The following is a 14,689-nucleotide window of genomic DNA, read 5'->3' on the forward strand; positions in this document are numbered from 1 at the left end:
AAACACCATCGATTTGACATCGAAACACCATTGATTTTGCATCAAAAAGTCATCGTTTTGGCCAAAAAACAAGTTTCAATGATTGCATCACAAGAGCATCGAAACACCATCGATTTCGCATCGAAACACCATCGAAACAGCATAAAAAATTCAACTAAATTGCATCAAAACGATGTTTTTTCGATGCAAAATCGATGCTCTTGCGATGAAATCATGAAACTTGATTTTTGGCAAAAACAATACTTTTTCAATGCAAAATCGATGGTGTTTCGATGTTCTTATGATGCAAACATGAAAACTTGTTTTTTCGCCAAAACGATGCTTTTTCGATGCAAAATCGATGGTGTTACGATGCAAAATCGATGGTGCATCGATGATGTTTCGATGCTGTTGAGATGCAATCATGAAAACTCGATTTTTGGCCAAAACGATGCTTTTTCGATTTTGCAAAAACAATGGTGTTTCGATGCTCTTGCGATGCAATCATAAAAACTTATTTTTTGCCCAAAACGAGGGTTTTTTGATGCAATATCGATGGTGTTTCGATCCTGTTGCGATGTAATCATGAAAACTTGATTTTTGGCCAAAACGATTATTTTTTGATGCAATTTCGATGCAAAATCAATGTTCTGTACTGAAATTTGACGAAAACTTTTGGAGTTCATATTTTTTCACTCAAATGTCTGTTTCAGATGATTTGTTTTTTAAATTTTGGTATTTTTTCGAGATCTACAAGATTAGAATGAGAGAGAGAGAGAGTGAGGGAATGAGAGATGTTAGAGAGAGAGTGAGTTTAGATTGAGAGAGAAAATGAGTGTTTGAATGTTAGGGGTAATTTTGTCTAAAAAATTGAAATTGTCATATATTTGAGATAATAACTTATGTTGGTATATTAAAAAATTTCACTAAGTTATCATGCATATAACATGAAATTATCCTAAGATATCTTATTTAACTGGCCACGGATACCTCTTTTTTTTTTAGATGACTTAGAATTGCTCACTTTTTTTTCCATATAAATACTTGTTTTTTTATAGTAAAATTCTCACCATTTTTTCTTCCAATTTCTCAAGGACATCTTCTCATACTCTCTTAATATCATATTTAAATAAATATAATTAATTTATTCACACCTTTAAATATAAATTATGTGCATCCAAAAATTCAACACGAGTCTTTTAGACAGCTCGAATACAGCTGGCTGGCCAAGAACTGTAATAGATGATCCACAAATTCATATTTCCTCTGTAAAGACAGTTCGATTCCTCAGGTAAATAGCACGAGCTGATGAATACAAAGCAATAGGCACGAACTGGAAACACTTATGAAGCATAGCATCCGAGATACGAGCTGACGCTACACTCAGCTTGGGGTACGCTAGAGATCTGTTGTTTGTCTAGATCTTTATAAATCTGGATACGTTATATAGACGTGTGTGGTCAGACATTACATGTCCACTAATTCCTAAATTCCCAGACACGTAATATAATCGTGCATGATCAGACATCACATATCTGATTATCCTCGATTATCCTCGTGGATAAATTGTAATATTTATCATTAGTGTGAGACAGGTCACACAGGGATTTTGGATTCACGTGATGGCCCCAATGCCTATTCAGGGATTTTCTCTATAAATACTAAGACCTTGGATAGGGAGAAGGGTTGTTGTTTTTTTGTAATACAAAGACTCTGTCAAAATAGAGAGAGATAAACAGTAATAATACAGACTCGTGGACTAGGGGGATTTTAACCTCCAAACCACATAAAAATGGACGAGTGTTCTTGATATTTCGTTTCTAGTGTTTTTAAGTATCATTTTCTTATTATGGTTTACCATTGAGCACTGATCCATCCTAGATATTTTCATAATTCACGGTTGGCAAAAAACCACGTCAATAGTTTGGTGCTTTGATTGAGAGCTACAAATTAGTGCTATTGTAAAATATTCATATTAAAGTTCACCATGGTGGTTACTCGCTCGAGACACGGTAATGAAACGGATCAGCATGGTGGGCAAGAGGCTCGCCATACCGCTGTTTCCGATGAACAAAACCCTGAGTGTTGGTTTTTATAGATCAAATCAGAGATTATACGCAGTGGAACAACAATCAAAATTGTTAATTTAACCCCACAAGATTTCTAGATCTACTTCTTCACATATATATATATTGAATCAAAGACATGAATAGAAAATTACCTCAAGTCCTTCCTTGCTGCTATTTTTTTGTACGGCAAAAATCCTTGAGATCTCACACCAAGATCTTCCAAAATGTTCTCAACACTCAAAAACGAGTGTGGGCTTGCTATACAAAACAATAGGCAAAATCTATTTATCAGATGTTCTCAACACATGAGTTTTGATAAAGTTTGGACCTAAGTTTGTGAATAACAGTGATGTATGCTTGTACCACTGTTCTATTTCTCTCAGGGAGATTTCACAATCTGTTTTCTATCACTGAAAGTATCGTTTTGTAAAACTGATTTCCTATATTTAATATATCCAATATATTAAAAATAAAATAATAGTTATTTTAAACAATTTGAAAATAACTAATTAGTTATCAAATTTTGTTTAAATAATAATTTTTTAATCATATTACAATATCTCATTATTTCTTTAATATTTAAATAACTAAAATTGTGGAACAAAGAAACTTCTAGAAGCTTCTTATGTGTGTAGTACAGTGACTATGCACTGTGCTACACATGTATCACATGCCAAGTGTGGCGTGCTGCCCCTTTGGCACACCCACATGGAGCCATTTTGTAATGAGCATGCCTTGGTGCTTGATCATTAGTCAAGTCTTGCACCAAGCAACCTCATGGGATAGGGTAGTGGCAGTTTTGTAATATTGCATATGTCTCCCAGACAAAAATCATATATGTTCCTGGGAAGACTTTATTTCCCTAGAAGGCTCCTTAGGGGGAGGTGACCTGGTGACTTAGGGAAGCACCATGGCCATCAGCAGATAGGGGCCAAAGCTGTGTACTCCCTTGCCCTATCAAGGCTATATATTAATGAAATAACATTTATCCATACTTGTCCCTGTGTGCTTCCTTGTTGCTTATGTGTTACTTGTTTGTTACCTTCGTTGGGCCATTGTGTGCCACTTGCCTTGTTGTGTGCTTTGTGTTGTGTGGACGTTCCTAGAAATGACTTGCTTTGTGCTTGCTCATACTACGTTATCGCCCGTTGCATGTCCGAGATGTGTATGTGGCTAACCGCTGAGTTTGTTTGCCTGTAGGTGTGTGTTGTAGGCTGACTTGCTAGCTTGAAGAGTCTGCAAGTGTCGCACGTTCCGTCTAGTTGGAGTTCCCAAATAGCCGGCCCGTGATAGTTGGTATCAGAGCCAAGTTAGAATGCGCTTGGCAAAAACACACTATGGTGAGCAACACTAAGAGGATCGAAGCTCTTGAGAAGCGAGTAGGGGAACTAGATGGCCTGGACGAGAGGGTCAGGGATCTTTCCTCTGCAAGTCAGGACTCGAGATCGTTTGATGCAAACAATCGCATAGCTGCGTTGGAAAAGGAGAATGATGTTCTTCTATCCAGAATTATCGCGTTGGAGAAGAGAAACACTCCAACAAGTACTTCTGTTTCCCCTCGGTGGGAAGAGCGCATGCTAAAGGAACAAGAAGTTTCCATAAATGACACGACGGAAGATTGTAGGGAGGCAGTCGGTGTGCTCAGAGAAGAAATGGCTGAGCTATTTGCCAAGGTAAACCTGACCATACGAGCGGTTGGGAATGCCCCTGCAACAGGGCTGATAGGTATGGAATATGGCCTAGCCAAAGTACCCGAGCCGAGGCCCTATAATGGGGCCAGAGACGCAAAGGATTTGGAGAATTTCCTCTTTGACATGGAACATTACTTTAGAGTCGTGCGGGCCGATTCGGAAGACGGAAAGGTTGCCATGGCTACCATGTATTTGTCGGGGGATGCCAAGGTGTGGTGGAGGACCAAGTATGATGACATAGAGAATGGCAGGTGTACCATCACATCTTGGGCAGACCTGAAGAGGGAATTAAAGACGCAATTTCTGCCAGAAAATGTAGCTTACATAGCTCGTCGCCAGTTAAGAGAGCTTAAACAAGTCGGGACAGTCCGAGAATATGTAAAGAGATTTTCGGGACTGATGCTCGATATAAAAGACATGTCCGAAGTGGATAGGCTCTTCTGCTTCCTCGAGGGATTGAAACCGTGGGCCAAGCAAGAACTTCAAAGACAGCGGGTGTCTGATCTGGCCACCGCTCAAGCTGCTGCAGAACGCTTAACAGACTACACTCCGGAGAGCAGCCTGCCGAAAAAGGGCTACTCCTCTAGCCAGCTCAAGTAGCGCTGGGAGTAAGAAGTCTGGGAAGTCCTGGCAGGGTAAGAGTGGGGGAGAGAAGAGGACAGCTGAGTCAAATTCTTCCAGTGGGACAGATGCTGCTGCAGGGAAGAAGCCGCTAGCTTGTTGGATTTGCAAAGGCCCACACAAGTCGGCAGTTTGCCAATTCCGGGGCAAGCTGAATGCCCTCATCGGCCAAGAACAACAGGGCGAAGGAGAAGAGGAAGAAGAAGAGTACGCGCACATGGACGCTGTCCGCCTGTTGAATGCTCTCAAGAAGCATGGCGAGAAAGGGAAGAAGACCCTAGGGAAAGGGCTAATGTTCATGGATGCCGCTATCAATGGCAAGCCTGCCAAGAGCGTGATGATCGATACTGGCGCAACCCACAACTTCATCTCTGAACTCGAAGCAAAGCGACTGGGACTAAAGCTGGAGAAAGATGCAGGCCGCATGAAAGCGGTCAACTCCAAAGCCTTGGCCATAACTGGCGTGGCTAAAGGGGTAAAAGTGAAAATCGACACGTGGGAAGGGCAGATTGATTTGGTGGTCGTCCATATGGACGACTTCGATGTAGTTTTGGGAATGGACTTTCTAACCGAGAAAGGTGCCATTCCAATTCCTGCCACTGGAAGCTTACTCATAATGGGAGAGACTCCTTCAATGGTACCTACAAAGGTGAAACCACCCCCTGCTGTGAAGCTTCTATCAGCTTTACAGTTCAAGAAGGGTGCGAGGAAGCAGGAGCCCACTTATGTAGCTGTACCCACCGTGTTCGAAGAAGTAGTGGAAGAAATTGTTCCACTAGAAATTACGAGGGTCTTAAAGGTGTATGGGGATGTGATTCCAGATAAACTCCCCAAAGCCTTGCCACCAAAGAGGGGGATTGATCACCAGATAGAGCTGGTGCCCGGAGCGAAACCTCCAACAAAAGCGCCATACAGAATGGCACCCCCTGAGCTAGAAGAATTGAGGAAGCAATTAAAAGAGCTATTGGAGGCAGGCTTCATCAGACCGTCGAAGGCGCCATATGGCGCACCGGTGCTATTCCAGAAGAAGCACGATGGGATCTTGAGACTGTGCATCGACTATAGGGCTCTCAATAAGGTGACAGTTCACAACACATACCCCATTCCTCTGATCGCTGATTTGTTCGACCAGCTAAGTGGAGCCAAATACTTCACCAAGTTGGACTTGAGATCGGGCTACTATCAGGTGAGGATTGCAGATGGGGATGAACCAAAGACTACGTGTGTTACTCGATACGGAGCATTTGAGTTTCGAGTAATGCCGTTTGGGTTGACAAATGCACTTGCTACCTTCTGTACACTAATGAACCAAGTATTCCACGAGTATCTAGATAAGTTCGTGGTGGTGTACTTGGATGACATCGTAGTTTATAGCGCCACGATAGAAGAGCATCAAGAACACTTGGCTCAAGTGTTTCAGAAGTTGAGAGAGAACCAGCTATATGTGAAGCGAGAGAAATGCTCGTTTGCACAGGAGAGCATCAAGTTCTTAGGCCACGTGATGGAACGTGGCCATATTCGTATGGATCTAGAGAAGGTGAGGGCAATCCAGGAATGGAAAGCCCCCACAAACGTAAAAGAACTCCGCTCCTTCTTGGGCCTAGCCAACTACTATAGACGATTTGTGGACGGCTACTCAAGAAGGGCGACACCCTTGACCGAGCTTCTGAAAAAGGGTGTGATTTGGGCGTGGACTGACAAGTGTGCTGAAGCATTCAGGAGTTTGAAAGAAGCCATGATGAAGGATCCTATTCTTTCCTTGCCAACTATTAGCAAGCCCTTCGAAGTACAGACAGATGCATCAGATTATGCTCTGGGAGGGGTACTAGTACAAGAGGACCACCCGGTCGCATACGAAAGTCGCAAGCTGTCTGAAGCTGAGAGGAGGTATACTGCCCAGGAGAAGGAGCTCCTCGCAGTTATACATTGCTTGCGAGTGTGGAGGCATTACATCCTGGGGTCAAAGTTTGTGGTGAAGACGGATAATGCAGCTGTGAGTCATTTCCTTACTCAGCCGAAGCTGACCCCTAAGTAGGCTCGATGGCAGGAGTTTGTGGCAGAATTCGACTTTCATTTTGAGCACAGGGCAGGACGCTTGAACCAGGCAGCTGACGCCTTGAGTCGCAAAGCGGAGTTGGCGACTCTAAAGATCATGGCTAGTTTATCGGCTAGCGTGGTGAACACTCTACTCAAGGAACGCATTAAAGAAAACCTGGAGAAAGACCCAGTTGTCAGGACCATCCTGAAGCTCGTAAAAGAAGGCAAGACTCGCCAGTTCTGGATGGAGGATGATCTTCTGTGGGCTAAAGGGGGGCGCTTGTATGTTCCAAAAGCTGGAGATTTGCGAAGGACATTACTAAGCGAGTGTCATGACACTCTGTGGGTAGGTCATCCAGGGTGGCAGAGAACCCATGCCCTCTTGAAGCAGGGATACTACTGGCCACAAATGCGAGATGATGTAGTGGAGTACACCAAGACCTGTCTGGTCTGCCAGCAAGACAAGGTCGATAGGAACAAGACACCTGGGTTGTTGGAGCCCTTGCGAGTCCCAAGCCGACCGTGGGAGAGCGTGTCGCTTGACTTTATCACCAGTCTTCCGAAGACAGGAGATTTAAGTGCGATCTTGGTGGTCGTGGATAGATTCTCGAAGTATGCAACATTCATCCCAGTGTCGAAGTACTGTTCAGCAGAAGAGACAGCCAGACAATTTTTCAAACATATTGGCAAATATTGGGGAGTGCCCCAGAACATCGTCAGTGACCGAGATGGAAGATTCACGGGGACGTTTTGGTCCGAATTATTCAATCTCTTGGGGTCACAACTGAATATCTCCTCGAGCTACCATCCACAGACAGATGGGCAGACAGAAAGATTCAACGGGATGTTGGAGGAGTACACTTTGTCAATGCCAATCAGAAGAATTGGCCGCAACTACTCGATGTAGCTCAATTTTGTTTCAACTCTCAAAAGAGTTCTTCGTTGAATAAGAGCCCTTTTGAAGTTGTTAATGGACAGCAACCACTGTTACCCCACACAGTGGACGAATATCGCGGTCGGAACCCGCGAGCCTTTCACTTCACAAAAGACTGGAAGAAGACAACAGAGATTGCCCGAGCTTATCTAGAGAAAGCCTCAAGAAGAATGAAGAAGTGGGCAGATCAGAAGCGCAGACCACTGGAGTTCAAAGCAGGTGACTTAGTGTTAATCAAGCTGCGACCCGAACAGTTGAGATTCTGAGGGGACAAAGACATCAGACTCGTTCGCAAGTACGAGGGTCCAGTCTCAGTCATCTCAAAAGTTGGCCTAACTTCATACAAAGTCGACCTACCCGCTTGGATGAAGATACACCCGGTCCTTCACGTAAGCAACTTGAAGCCGTATCATGAAGATCCAGCCAATCCAGAGTGCAACCAGTCAACCAGAGGAGGAGTCAGTGTTCAACCAAGGAGCAAGCGTCAACCTGAAGAAACCCTGGCGGAAAGAATGGTCACCACTGACCGTAAAAAGCATAAAGAATATCTGCTAAAATGGAAGGGGCTCGCTGATGACGAAATCAGTTGGGAAAGGGCGGAAGACTTGAAGAAGCTCACGCAGAAGATTGAAGATCTACAAGCTACTTCGTCGAGGGCGCCGAAAGATTAAGTGGGGGAGAGTGTGGCGTGCTGCCCCTTTGGCACACCCACATGGGGCCATTTTGTAATGAGCATGCCTTGGTGCTTGATCATTAGTCAAGTCTTGCACCAAGCAACCTCATGGGATAGGGTAGTGGCAGTTTTGTAATATTGCATATGTCTCCCAGACAAAAATCATATATGTTCCTGGGAAGACTTTATTTTCCTAGAAGGCTCCTTAGGGGGAGGTGACCTGGTGACTTAGGGAAGCACCATGGTCATCAGCAGATAGGGACCAAAGCTGTGTACTCCCTTGCCCTATCAAGGCTATATATTAATGAAATAACATTTATCCATACTTGTCCCTGTGTGCTTCCTTGTTGCTTATGTGTTACTTGTTTGTTACCTTCGTTGGGCCATTGTGTGCCACTTGCCTTGTTGTGTGCTTTGTGTTGTGTGGACGTTCCTAGGAATGACTTGCTTTGTGCTTGCTCATACTTCGTTATCGCCCGTTGCATGTCCGAGATGTGTATGTGGCTAACCGCTAAGTTTGTTTGCTTATAGGTGTGTGTTGTAGGCTGACTTGCTAGCTTGAAGAGTCTGCAAGTGCCGCACGTTTCGTCTAGTTGGAGTTCCCAAATAGCCGGCCCGTGACACCAAGGAAGGCATGTGATTTTTCCCAATTTATTTCTTATTATTTAAATACCAAAAATCCCAAAAATAGATTAATTCAAAATTAATTATATTTTTGTTAAATCAAATAATTAATTAATTGCACATAATTATACAATAATTATGTTTAGTGCATAGAAAAATATTTTACTTTTCAAATAAGTCATTTTGCCCATTTTTGTATTTATCTTTGTCAGTGTTTGTTTGAGCTATTTCGGGGACCATGGACCTATAACATTAAGCTCCAATAAATTGAAACTAAATAATTAAATTCTTTAATTATAATAGTTAATTTATTAATTCTGATATTTCTCCACTATAAATTCAAAATTGAACTCTTTATGTTATAGATATACTTTTACAGAAATCTTATTCTAAGTTGTCCATTGATGTAACCATCTTACAATAGTTCAACCCTCTAATTAATTAGTTCATAAATTAGAATGGAATAATTACCATTTTACTTTTCTAATTTACTTCTTATTCCTTAAGTACCATTAATTCACTAGTGAATAATTAATCTATAATCTAATTATAGATTTGAGCTCAAAATCATTCAGTTCCAGAATTAACCCTTAAGGGAACTAATATACTATCCGTTAGGAAAGATTAGATTCTGTTTTGTTGATACATGTTCCCAGCCATCCATGATATTAAATCTCCAAAACAAAAGTCATTAGCCTCATTCTATGAAGAGACTTTAACGAATGAATTAAAAGATTTAATAAACATGATCAGGAGTTCATGAACACCCAGGATTAAGGTTGATCTATAAATGATCATCAGTTATGATATGAATTACAAGTCTTTATTATTAAATGGTTTTTGGATAAAGACTTTTATTCATATCGGTCCATGTCATATATAATCATATTATATAAAGCACCTTTACCGAGAAGTCTTACCACATCAATAATCTGAATCTAGATTATTTGTATCAACATGACACTCAGCAAACCGTACTTACAACCCCAATTAAAGAATTTCATAACTTCAATTTGTTGTTGTTGACTATTTTTATTCAGTCATATGATCTTAATTCTCTCGTACTAATACAAGATCACATCCTCAATAATGAATATGGAAATTTTCTAATATGTACAAAATTATTCAAACAATAATTTAATAATCTAAATATAACAATAATAAACCATTGTATTTATTTATTCATTGAAATAATAAATGTCTTTTACATACTTTTAGGACATACTCCTAACATTGAGATCCAGCAATGGTCGGGAAAACAACCGATGTGCCACGGCAACACTGGGAGTTCAGCGTCATTACCGCCAAATCTGAACCCAGATTACTTGACTGCGGAGAGTTGGAAAAGATGTAGTTAAGGAGCCATCTGGCCAAAGAAAATAAACAAATCGAGGAGGTTTTGGCTCGGCTACCCCCTCTTAATGTTGGAAAGAGGCAAGGTGGAACTCATAAGTCCCACCGAGATAGCCGATCCAGACCAAGTTGATCGGTTAGAACCTCGACCCCTAGTTTTGCACTCATGGCGCAAGATCACCGAGAAATTCCGTTTGATGGCCCTCTCAGGGGCCATCGGCAAGTCAGCCAGTCGTTTAAGACCTCGACCTCGAGTTCAGTACCACCGTCGAGTGTGCCTGGAAGCGCCCATGGCAACCCACATAGAAGGTCTAGGGCAAACTCACAAAGACAGCATGTTCCAGTCAACCCCCCTGCGTCACAATTAGATTGCCGGACACAGAGAGTTAGAAATGGCGGAGCAGAGTGACCGCGGGCTAACTTGGTACGTCCTGACGAGACAAGAATTGCCTCGCCGATTAGGCATCCTCGTTTCCCATAAGACATCCAACACCACCTCGTTCCGCTCGAAACGTTCCTACCTATGGGGACAACAGGAGGAATCCTCCTCCCGCTGCCCCTACTTATGCCCCACAAGCATTCAGAAATATGCTAGATCCTCATCCTCAACCACAAGCTCTAAGTTTCTCTAATGGAAGTTATTGGACTGAGGGTCGTCGAAGTGGTGAAACTGGCGCAGATTTGAGAAATCAGCTGAGTTCGGCTCAGAGCCCTCAAGTTGATCCACAGACCGATCTACGAGTTGCCTAAACTCACAAAGGAGAAATCCAGGTCGTGATGGAATCAGTGACACTCACCAAGAGGGGGGCCCTTCCAAAGTATGTGACAGTGGGAATGTCCCGCCCAACCAAGCTCGAACTTGGAGGGACAATAACCCGCCAAACGCGTACGACCGAATGGGAGCTGTTGAACAACCCCATAACAACCAGGGAACCAAGGACCAAACCCTCGAAAGGTTAGCCCAGATGGAGGAGTTGATGAAAAGACTCCTATTGTAATGCCCTAAACTCTAGGGACCGTTACGGTATGCCTTATAAACAATGCTAAACTCGCTAATCGAGCCATTTGGCCAAAATCGTGTAATTAAGCATGATTAGTGATTTAGGGAATAAAAGTTTGGTTAAGATATAACGTTTCATTAGAACGTTTACTATATACATTGGGATCCCAAAAATATAATTTAAAGGTCTATTACAAGAAAATATTTACAACCAGCCGATATAAGCGTCAAAACAGGGTTTAACCCTAGTTCCTCTTTCAACCCTCGGCCGTGGCGGTCGAGCAGCTGCATATGTACACATCATCACCTAAGCTCTCCAGCTCAAGGATGGTCCAGCTTTCTTTTGCCTTTACCTGCACCACATAGCACTCGTGAGCCGAAGCCCAGCAAGAAAACTCAATATTCTCATGAACATGTCATCAAAACATAAGGCACACGCCTAACAAATATAGCCCTATTCAAGCAGGCAAATAGGTTCACGTAATGATGGGTATCCAGGATAAGGAATCATGCCCTCCTGAATGGATGACTATTAATTCAATCCTAATCAGATAAGTGATTTTAACACTGGTGGTTTCGGTAACCAAACTGGGCTTATAGCCCTAAGTAGAAGAGTGGCAATTGTAAAAGTCACTAAGGTGGATTCCGTTCTCTTTATAAATAAGTGATCCTTTCACTAGCTTAAACAAGATAGGTGTTCGATGAACTAGTCACCAATATAACCTATTGCATGCATTTATCATCATATTATAATATAATTCACATAAACATGCATATAATCATTTAATAACATAATAAATCAATTATGGCCCTCCCGGCCTCCTAATCAATGTCCTAAACCTTATTAGGAAATTTGGGGCATTACAACTATCCCCTCCTTACAGAAATTCCGTCCTCGAAATTTATTTAAACAGCCCAGAATAAGAATTCCGCACAATTGATTCCAGTTTCCCAGGTTGCTCCCTTGACCTCACTGTTTCTACAACATACTTTAACCCAAGGTACACTTTGTTCCTCAAAACCTTATTTCTTCTGTTACAATCTGAACTGGCTATTCCTTACCGGAATACCTAACCGCAACCTTCGGATTCTTATGACTCAACTCATGAGTTCTTTTTAACCCATGTTCACTGCATGGAAAATACATAACACACTATATACAACTGAGAGTGCCAAAGATAAGGCTGATCCAAAGTCAACCTAACCAGTCCTATCCAGGATTCGAACTCTCTTACTACTCTAGGGCTCAACATGCCCTTAACTCCTCACCCCTTTCCCTGGTGATACTTTAAGGAAGACACAATCCTCTACTTGGAACTTCACGTTCCTGCTTTTCTATTCAGTAAAAATTTTCCATTTACTCTGAGAGGTGAGCATTCATGCTCTAACCTCTAACTATCTCAATGGTCCCCTGAACCATCACATGATCCAGAATCAACACCTCACCCATCTCATTCCAATGAACTGGTGCTAAGCATTCTCAACATACCTCATCTCATAAGGTACCTTTCCAATACTGGATAACTCTATCTCTGATTAACATCAATCTGAGGACAATGAAATGTACTAAATTCCATCTATATACTCATCGCCTTCTTTAACCCTTCCATAACCTGGAAGTAACAATAGAGTCTTCAGCTGATAAGATAGACCTTGAATTTCATGAAGGCGCACTATCTCTTCTACAAAGAGATATGAATACTGCTCAGCTGCGTTACTTACTCTTACTGATAAAAATGAACTCACTTGGAAAACTGGTGCATAATGACCCAATCCAAATCACGTCGACCCCCTATCCAAGGCAGCTCCACCGCGATGCTTTCTAGTTTCCATTATAAAGTACCCAAAGGCTACAATGGGCTTACTGATTTCTGATACTCTTTCTTGACCAGTTAATAGGTTAAGAACTTTATCACGCATTCCATTATGCTCCTCTCTATCTTAGGCCACCACATAAAAGCTTTCAAACTCTGGTACACTGACAGGATGCCTGAATGAAGAAAATAGGAGAGTAACATGAGATTCATCTAGAATCTCCAATTTAATCCCAGTGTCCATCGGATTCCAAATCCGATTTCTATACCACAATAAACCCATATCTGACACTGTATAATCCTTAGCTAATCTAGCTAAGACATTCTCCTCAATCTTCCTATATGTGGTTCACTTAACTATTTTTCCCTTTTTAAATCTTTCTGAGATAGTCATCTCAAGCACAAACCTGGCCACCTGGCCCACCAGAAACTCTACTCTAGTTCTGGTCAGATCCTTTAACCAACATGTTACACAAGCACTCACTTCTCCCTGTCACTGAGGTGTCATAACAACTTCTAAACTTATTATGATATACAAGAAGACTTAGAATTCTTCCTCAAGGTACATGTAATATCCTGCCCATCCAAGGAAACTCTTACCTACCGAGGTGATCCTTGACCTTGGCAAATCTCCGCAGAGAAAACACCACAATACCATCGTCCAAGAGGATCACAAATCCCATTCAAATAAACCCTTGAATGCTCTGTTCATCTGATACATAAACACTCACATTAAACAAATTCTCAAAACATACTCAGCACTCTCAGTGCTCTTATTTAACATAAAAACAATCTTCTGCTTATCCTTCTTCCTGATCTCTAACTGGTAACAACCAGATCAAAGATCCACTTTTGAGAATTCCTTATTACTCGATAACTGAACCTTTAATTATTACAACTCTGTTGAGCCATTCAAAACAGTACCCTAAACCTGAATCCATCCCTGGCACCAATCCAATCACCATTCTATTCTCTTTATATAAAGTAAACCCTGGCAAGTCCCCTGAAAGCACATCCAGAAACTCACAGACTAATCCAATCTGTCTTGATCCCGTTGGCACAATCTATGTGGTATCCACCACACTAGCTAAGAGTTATATGCATCTCCCTGCAATAAAAATCTACCTCTCACTATAGATGTCATAATCATACAAAATCCATACACCGTGCCAACTGTCTCAAGACTTTCCACTTTCAAGCCCAAGAGGTACTATTATTTCCTTGCCATTTAGCATTGCCCCATAATTACTTAACTAGTCCATACCCTGGATCAAACCAAAGCTAGTCATAACCAGCTTTATCAAAGTCACTGATGGGTCCTTTTCCACAAAAATTCACCTCATCTCAAAAATCACCAGTACAGTATCACTCTTCCATCATAACATAACCATATGACCTGAATAGCAACTTTATGCCTCTCTATATGCAACAAATAAATAACAACATGGCACCAAATCAGTTAGCACAATACAAATATCAGAACCAAAAAGCTGACCTGCCACCCCTGAGGAACTAGTCTCGGTCTCAGACTCTGACTGCCTCGGAATAAACACTTGAGTTGGAGTCGAGTTGTGCATCCCCTTTTGCTTATCCTCTTTCAGCCTTGGGCAATTCTTCATGATATGCCCAACCATATCACATGCAAAACATGCCTTTGCTCGGCATTCTCCCAGATGACGCCTCTTGCACCGAGTGCATATTGGATAAGTCTTCCAGCTTTTCTTCTTGCTTGCTCCAATAAGTGGAGATACCACTATCCAGGCTCCATGCTCCCCAACACTATTCTTCTCATCTCTTATGCTCTCAATAGCAAGAGCCTTCTCTACCACCTGAGCATAGGTAGAGACTTCATGCACTGGGGCAACTCCAATGCCCTAAGCTATTCCAGGATTCA

Source organism: Humulus lupulus, chromosome 7 (assembly GCF_963169125.1).
Source record: "Humulus lupulus chromosome 7, drHumLupu1.1, whole genome shotgun sequence".
NCBI lineage: Eukaryota > Viridiplantae > Streptophyta > Magnoliopsida > Rosales > Cannabaceae > Humulus > Humulus lupulus.